At 47.1% G+C, this 8,743-nt stretch overlaps 1 protein-coding gene across 1 annotated transcript in view; it reads left to right on the top strand.

The window, feature by feature from the left end:
• Nucleotides 1–8,493: 8,493 nt before the first annotated feature.
• ets1 (v-ets avian erythroblastosis virus E26 oncogene homolog 1) overlaps nucleotides 8,494–8,743 on the top strand; it is a 108,803-nt gene continuing 108,553 nt past the window's right edge. Inside the window, exon 1 of the mRNA XM_063038168.1 lies at nucleotides 8,494–8,647. The gene's annotated coding sequence lies outside the window, so the exon portion shown is untranslated. The remainder of the gene's footprint in view (nucleotides 8,648–8,743) is intronic.

Here is an 8,743-nt window from a genome sequence, read left to right as displayed (position 1 = left end):
ATTGGATTTGTCCTGATTTAGGGGTTCTTCATGTGCTCTTTCAAAAGGCATTTAACGAAGACCAATAGAGAGGAGATATTTGTGCCTCCGAAATCACATAAGATAATGATCCCCATGCTGTAGTCACTTATTTATTTTTTGAGATACAGCATGGAATGGGCCCTTTGAGTGCAACTGTGAATAATGCTCAAAATACTGTCAGATTTGAATATGACATGTACCTCCTTTCTGAATACTTTAGGAAGCTTGCATGGACTACTTGTGCTTTCAGCTCGTTCCATGCTCTCAGGACCCTCTAAGTGAAGAAGTTTCTGCTCATGTTCTCCTTAAACTTTTTCACCTTTCACCCTTAACTGATGACCTCTAGTTCTATCCCCACTCAACCTCAGAGGAAAAAGCCTGTTTGCACAACTACAGCTGTGAAGACCCCTGCTACACCTGATGACGCTGTGATCTCTGTCTCAGAGGCCGATGTTAGACATCTTGTGGCTACAGGGGTCAGGGGGTATGGAGGGAAGGCTGGGGCAGGGTTCTGAGTTGGATGATCAGCCATGATCATAATAAATGGCGGTGCAGGCTCGAAGGGCCGAATGGCCTACTCCTGCACCTATTTTCTATGTTTCTATGTTTCTAGACTGTCTTTAAAGGCAGAAGGTCCCAATGGAGTACCTGGCAAGGCTCTGAAAACCTGTGCCGACCAACTGGCGGGAGTATTCAAGGACATTTTCAACCTCTCACTGCTACGGGCGGAAGTTCCCTCTTGCTTCAAAAAGGCAACAATTAAACCAGTGCCTAAGAAATAATGTGAGCTGCTTTAGTGACTATTGCCCGGTAGCACTCACATCGACAGTGATGAAATGTTTTAAGAGGTTGGTCATGACTAGACTGAACTCCTGCCTCAGCAAGGATCTGGACCCATTGCAATTTGCCTATCGCCACAATAGGTCAATGGCAAATGCAATTTGAATGGCTCTTCACATGATTTTAGACCACCTGGACAACACAAACACCCATGTCAGGATGCTGTTCATCAACTATAGCTCAGCATTTAATATCATCATTCCCACAATCCTGACTGAGAAGTTGCAGAACCTGGGCCTCTGTAGCTCCCTTTGCAATTAAATCCTCGACTTCCTAACCGGAAGACCACAATCTGTGCAGATTGGTGATAACATCAACTGACGATCAACACTAGTGCACCTCAGGTGTGTGTGCTTAGCCCAATGCTCTACTCTCTATATACACATATAGCTCAAATACCATTTATAAATTTGCCGATGATACAACCATTGTTGGTAGAATCTTAGATGGTAACGAGAGGGCGTACAGGAGCGAGATATGCCAACTAGTGAAGTGGTGTGGTGTCGCAGCAACAACCTGGCACTCAGCATCAGTAAGACAAAAGAGCTGATTGTGGACTTCAGGAAGTGTAAGGCGAAGGAACACAAACCAACCCTCAGAGGGATCAGAAGTGGAGAGAATGAGCAGTTTCAAGGACCTGGGTGTCAAGATCTCTGAGGATCTAACCTGGTCCCAACATATCAATGTAGTTATAAAGAAGACAAGACAGCGACTATACTTCATTAGGAGTTTGAAGAGATTTGGTATGTCAACAAATACACTCAAAAACTTCTATAGATGTACCGTGGAAAGCATTCTGACAGCCTGCATCACTGACTGGTTTGGGGGTGGGGGCTACTGCACAGGACCAAAAGAAGCTGCAGAAGGTTGTAAATCTAGTCAGCTTCATCTTTAGGGAGCGGTGTCTCAGCGGTGTCCATTATTAAGGACCTCCAGCACCCAGGGCATGCCCTTTTCTCAATGTTACCATCAGGTGGGAGATACAGAAACCTGAAGGCACACACTCAGCGATTCAGGAACAGCTTCTTCCCCTCTGCCTTCCAATTCCTAAATGGATATTCAACCTTTGGACACTACCTCACTTTTTAAAAATATATTATTTCTGTTTTTTTGCACAATTTTTAATCTATTCAATATATGTATACTGTAATTGAGCTACTTATTTATTTATCAATATTATTTTCTTTTGTTTTTTTCCTTCTATACTATGTATTGCATTGAACTGCTGCTGCTAAGTTAAAAAATTTCACGACACATTGTATTAATGGTAAGACTCTTGGCAGTGTGAAGGATCAGAGGGATCTTGGGGTCCGAGTCCATAGGACACTCAAAGCTGCTGTGCAGGTTGACTCTGTGGTTAAGAAGGCATACGGCGCATTGGCCTTATCAATCATGGGATTGAGTTTAGGAGCCGAGAGGTAATGTTGCAGCTATATAGGACCCTGGTCAGACCCCACTTGGACTACTATGCTCAGTTCTGGTCACCTCACTACAGGAAGGATGTGGAAACCATAGAAAGGGTGCAGAGGAGATTTACAAGGATGTTGCCTGGATTGGGGAGCATGCCTTATGAGAATAGGTCGAGTGAACTCAGCCGTTTTTCCTTGGAGCGACAGAGGATGAAAGGTGACCTGATAGAGGGGTATAAGATGATGAGAGGCATTGATCGTGTGGATCGTCAGAGACTTTTTCCTAGGGCTGAAATGGCTAGCATGAGAGGGCACAATTTTAAGGTGCTTGGAAGTAGGTACAGAGGAGATGTCAGGGGTAAGTTTTTTACGCAGAGATGGTGAGTGCGTGGAATGGGCTGCTGGCGATGGTGGTGGAGACGCATACGATAGGGTCTTTTAAGAGACTCCTGGAGAGGTACAAGGAGCTTAGAAAAATAGAGGGCTATGGATAATCCTAGGTAATTTCTTAGATAAGGACATGTTCGGCACAGCGTTGTGGGCCAAAGGGCCTGTATTGTGCTGTAGGCTTTCTATGTTTCTATGTTTCGATGCAGGTGATAATAAACCTGATTCTGATTTACCTTACCTATAACCTCATAATTTTGTATGCCTCTACCAAATCTTCCCTCAGTCTTCAATGTTCCAAGGAATAAGATCCTAACCTATTCAATCATTCCTTATAATTCAGGTCCTCCAGACCCAGCAACATCCTTGTAAACTTTCTCTGTGCTCTTTCAAACTTATTTACAGCTTTTCTGTGGGTAGATGCACACAATACTCCAAATTAGGCCTCACCAACGTCTTATAGAACTTCAACATAATATTCTATCACCTGTACTCAATATATTGATCTATGAAGGCCAATCAATGTGTCAAAAGCTTTCTTTACGAGCCTATCTACTTTCAATGCATTATGGGCCTGTGTTCCCCGATCCATTTGCTTCGCCGCAGTCCTCAATACCGTACTGTTCACTGTGTAAGACCTGCCCTGGTTGCTCCTACCAAAATGCACCACTTTGCACTTGTCTGCATTAAATTCCATCTGCCATTTTTCAGCCCATTTTTCCAGCTGGTCCAGATCCCTCTGCAAGCCATGATTGTCTTCCTTGCTGTCCACTACTCCCCCAATCTTGCTGTCATCTGCAAATTTGCTGATCCAGATCATTGATATAGATGACAAACAACAAAAGACCTAGCACCAATCCCTGTGGCGCACCACTAGTCACAGAACTCCAATCAGAGAGGCAATCATCTATTACCCCTCTCTAACAAGAAACAATCTGCAGAGGGCTGAAAATCCAAGCCACAGCAACACAATGCTGGCGGAACTCAGCAGGCCAGGCACCACCCAGGGAAAAGAATACAGTCAACATTTCAGGCTGAAACCTTTAATCAGGGCTGGAGAAAAAAGATGACAGGGCAGAGTAAGGAGATGGGGGGAGGGCGGTAGGAAGAAATATAAGGAAGTTCGTAATAGGTGAAACCGGGAGAGGGAGAGGAGTAAAGTAAAGAACTAGGAAGTTGATTAGTGAAAGAGATAAAGGGGTGGAGAAGGGGGAATCTGATAGGAGAGGACAGAAGACCGTGGAAGAAAGAAAAGGGGGGAGGAGCACCAGAGGGAGGTGATGAGCAGGTAAGGAGATATGGTGAGGGAGGGAAATGGGGAATGGAGAAGGAAAGGGGTAGAGGAGCCATTACTGGAAGTTTGAGAAATCGGTGTTCACTCCATCGGGTTGGAGCTACCCAGATAGAATATAAGGTGTTGTTCCTCCAACCTGAATGTGGCCTCATCGCAGCAATAGATGAGGCCATGGACTGACATGCTGGAATGGGAATGGGAAGTGGAGTTAAAATGGGTGGCACTGGGAGATCCCACTTTTTCTGACAGACTCGGCGAAGCAGTCTCCCAATCTACATCAGGTCTCACCAATGTACAGGAGGCCACACCGGGAGCACCGGATACAGTAAATGACCCCAACAGACTCACAGGTGAAGTGTCACCTCACCTGGAAGGACTGTTGGGGCCCTGAATGGTAGTGAGGGAGGAGGTGTAGGGGCAGGTGTACCATTTGTTCTGCTTGCAAGGATAAGTGCTAGGAGGGAGATCAGTGGGGAGGGATGAATAGACAAGGGAGTCATTTAGGGAGCAATCCCTGCAAAACCAGAAAGTGGTGGGGAGGAAAGGAAAGTTGTGCTTGGTGGTGGGATCCCATTGGAGGTGGCAGAAGTTATGGAGAAACACGGAGGCAGGTGGAGTTGTAGGCGAGGACAAGAGTAGCCCTATCCCTGGTGGGCTAAGGAGATGTCCTGTTTCTTCAAAGAAAGGGACCTCCCTTCCTCTATGATAAATGCTGCCCTCACCTTCTTCTATTCCATATTAAACACATCTGTTCTAACCCACCCTCCCTCCACCCCACCAGGGATAGGGTTCCTCTTGTCTTCACCTACCACCCCACCAAAGGAACCCTCTCCTCGGTAGGGTTAGGGTTGGCATGTGTGAAATGGAAGAGACGTGGGTGAGGGCACCATTAATGGTGGAGGAAGGGAAGTTGCTCTCTTTGAAGGGAGAAGATATCAGGACATCTCCTTAGCCCACCAAGGATGGGTTTCCTCTTGTCCTAATCTACCACCCCACCAGCCTCTGTGTACAGCACATAATTCTCCATAAATTCCACCATCTCCAATGGGATCCCACAACCAAGCATATCATTCCCTACTCCCACCTCACCCCCGATTTTTTGCTTTCCACAGGGATTGCTTCCTGTGTGACTCCCTTGTCCACTGTCCCTCCTCTCTGGTCTCCCTTCTGGCACCTATCCTGGCAAGTGGAACAAGTGCTACACCTGCCCACACACCTCCTCCCTCACTACTATTCAGGTTCCCAAGCAGTCCTTCCAGGTGAGGCAACAATTCACCTGTGAATCTATTGGGGTCATCTACTGTACCTGGTGCTCCTGGTGTGGCCTCCTGTATATCACTGAGACCCAACATAGATTGGGAGACCGCTTCACTGAGCACCAAAGCTCTGCCAGAAAAAGCAGGATCTCCCAGTGGCCACCCATTTTAGTTCGACTTCCCATTCCCATTCTGACATGTCAGTCCATGGTTTCCTCTACTGTCGAAATAAGATCATACTCAGGTTGGAGGAGCAACACCTTATTTAGTCTGGGTAGCCTCCAACCTAAACATTGATTTCTCAAACTTCTGGTAATGCCCCCCCACCGCTTCACCATTCCCCATTCCCACTTCCCTCTTTCACTTTATCACCTTCCCTGTCCATCACCTCCCTCTGGTGTTCCTCCACCTTCCCTATCTTCCATGGTCTTCGGTCCTCTCCTATCAGATTCCCCCTTCTCCAGCCCTGTATCTATTTCAACAAACAACTTTCTTGCTCTTTACTTCACCCCTCCCCCCTTCTAGATTCATCTATCACCTCCCACCTTGTATTTCTGTCATGGTCCGGTCCGTGAAGTCCACATACCGGTTCACGGTCCAGTCCATCGATCTGTATTCCCAGTTTTCCCTTGTCCTGTTGTGTGCCTTAATTGAGGCACATGATTCTGATTTTGGGCTGGCTACATAAATAGCTCTCGGTTTCATCTTCATTTGCTGGACTGTTGCCTTCCCATTCTTTCTGAAGCCTTGCCTGCAACCTTGCCTGTATTGCTGTCAGGTTCTACTGCCAGAGCAAAACTGGAGCCTTGCTGTGTCCAGATAAGGAACTGTCTCTGTGTCCATGCCTTCGCTATGTAGGTCTTGCTGTTTGCTGCTACCTTGAGTTGGGGACTGTCTCTGTGTCCATGCCTTTGCTAGGTAGGTCTGGCTGTTTGCTGCTACCTTGTGTTGGGAGCTGTCTTGTTGTGTTCAGCATTTTGAGTATGAGTCCTGACCCTATGTCCTGTTCTCAAGGAGGAGTCCTGGCTCTATGTTCTGCATTCTTGTCTCCCAGGACCAAGGCTCTGTGTTCTGCGTTCCTGTCTCCCAAGACCAAGGCTCTGTGTTCTTCGTTCCTGTCTCCCAAGACCAATGCAAGGTTTTGTGTTCTCGTCCTGTCCATGTGCCTCGTCCAGCCCAGCGCTGGAGTTCCCTCGTCCTGTCCAAGCCACGTCCAAGAACCTCATCCTGTCCAAGTCAAGGCTTTGTGTTCTCGTCCTGTTCATGTGCTTCGTCCTGTGCTGGAGTTCCCTCGTCTTGCCCAGGAGTCTCGTTCTGTCCTGTCGCCTCGCCTAGGCCTGTCTCCCAAGACCACGTCATGCCTTCGCCTAGTTCTGGACTCCGAGCCTGAGTCAAGACCCAGGTTCTGGGTCCTTGTCCAGTCTCTGGCTCGGAGTCAGAACCCAAGCCTCGAGGAACCCAATGTCCTAGCCCAAGTCTGTGTTCTTGTCCCAGCTCCTAGTCTGCATACAGTCATGTCCCTAACTCTAGTCTCTTGTCAAGTCCTGTTCCTAGTACCTCAGTGTCTGTGTCTTGCATTTGGGTCTGCCCCCAGCATCCCCCTTATGACAATTTCTTCCTCCCCTCTCCCCTTCTGACTCTGACTTCTCATCTTGATGAAGGGTCCTGATGAAGGGTCTTGGCCTGAAATGAAGACTGTTTACTATTTTCTATAGATGTTTCCTGGCCTGCTAAGTTCTCCTTGCATTTTGTGTGTGTTACTACCATTCTCTGATTTCTGCAAAGCCAATGTCGAATCCAATTTACTACCCCATCTTGAATGCCGAGCGATTGAACTTTCTTGACCAATCTCCTGTGTGGGACCTTGTCAAGTGCCTTACTAAGTCCATGTAGACTGTATCCATTGGTCTTGACTTCATCGACTTGCCTGGTAACATCCTCGAAAAATTCTATAAGATTGGTTACCCATTAAGTTGTACTGATTTGACTGAACTCGAGGTTTGGACAGAGATTTAAGCGCTGTGCTGAATCAGAAAATGTGGTTTTTGGCTGAATTGAAGTGGTGAAGTCCAGGCTCCAGAGCACGTCAAGGCAATTGAACCCGATGTTTGGTCATCAATTTATGCACCGGGCCAGATTAAAAAAGATCAGGGTGTCCAGGCCCTAGGCAAGGGATGGACTGATTCAAATCGCTGCTCCACAAGGATTACTCGGCTCTGCGCTGAGCTACACTGAGCTATAGGCCTCTCTTGTGAACTTCAGAAAGCTATTTGCTTGCAGTTTTTTTCTCTCTCTGTACGTTGGGTGTCCAATGGTCTTATATGTTATATGGGTTCTTTTGGGTTTCTTTGTTTCGTGGCTGCCTCTTAGGAGACAGATCTCAAGGTTGTATAATGTATACATACTTTGATAATAAATATACTTTGAACTTTGTTAGACATGACCTACCACTCAGGAAGTCATGCTGACTATCCTTAATCATTCCCTGTCTATCCAAATGCTCATATATCCGGCACCTTAGAGTACCTTCCAATAACTTTCCCACTACTGTTGTCAGGCTCACAGGTCTGTAACTTCCTGGTCTATTTTTAGAGCCTGTCCTAAACAGTGGAACAACATTGGCTATCCTCTAATCCTCTGGTACCTCACCAATCGCTAAGAATGATTCAAGTATCTCTGCTAGGGCCCCAACAATTTCTGCACTTGCCTCCTGTAGTGTCCGAGGGAACACATTGTCAGGCCCTGGGGATTTATCCACCCTAATTTGCCTTAGGACAACAAACACCTCCTCCTTTGTAATCTGTATAGGGCCCATGAGGTTGATGCTGCTTTGCCTCACTTCTGTGGACTCTGGGTCCCTTTCCTGAGTAAATACAGACGCAAAAAAAAATCATTTACTATCTCCCCCATCTCTTTTGGCTCCACACATGGATTACCATTCCGATCTTCCATTCTTCTCACTTAGCGCCTGGTCGCAGTTTTTTCCTCCTCACTTGGTTGCCAAGATCGCTTGTCTGTTGTGCACAGGGCTCTTGTTTGTCCTTAAATGTTTCAGCAATCAAATTGTCATAATTTGGACCTAGAGTGGATTTCCTCTGACAATGATATTTCTGGTTGTGTGACACTGAATCGTGAACATGCCGAAGCATTTGTGACCAGAACAGTCTCGGGTGGGTCACAATTCCTGTCTCAGGAAGGTTGGAATCCGGTAGGACGTGATGTAAATGACAACGGGTGGTTAAATAGGTGGAGTCCTGCACTGTCTCGAACACTGTGGCCCCGAGGATTTAAAGGCTGGTGGGAGGCGAGGCGAGGCGAGGGCTGCGGTGCAGGCAGGGCAAGTGGGTGAGGGATTGTGATCACCTCGGTCAGCCATCTCCACAGGGCGCAGGGAGAGGACTTCGGCCGCCGCCGGACCAGTCAACGCACTGAGCCTCCAGGTACAAGCTGTTCAACGTTTCTGCTTTGTCGCAAACGCGGAGATGAATGTGGAATGGTCTTTTGTTTCAATACCTCTGCTGCTGTGGTTTAATAAT

The sequence above is a fragment of the Mobula hypostoma genome, chromosome X2 (assembly GCF_963921235.1).
Source record: "Mobula hypostoma chromosome X2, sMobHyp1.1, whole genome shotgun sequence".
In the NCBI taxonomy this organism is placed as follows: Eukaryota; Metazoa; Chordata; class Chondrichthyes; order Myliobatiformes; family Myliobatidae; genus Mobula; species Mobula hypostoma.
Note: the sequence above shows the minus strand (reverse complement) of the source record. Positions and strands in the feature narration are given on the sequence as shown.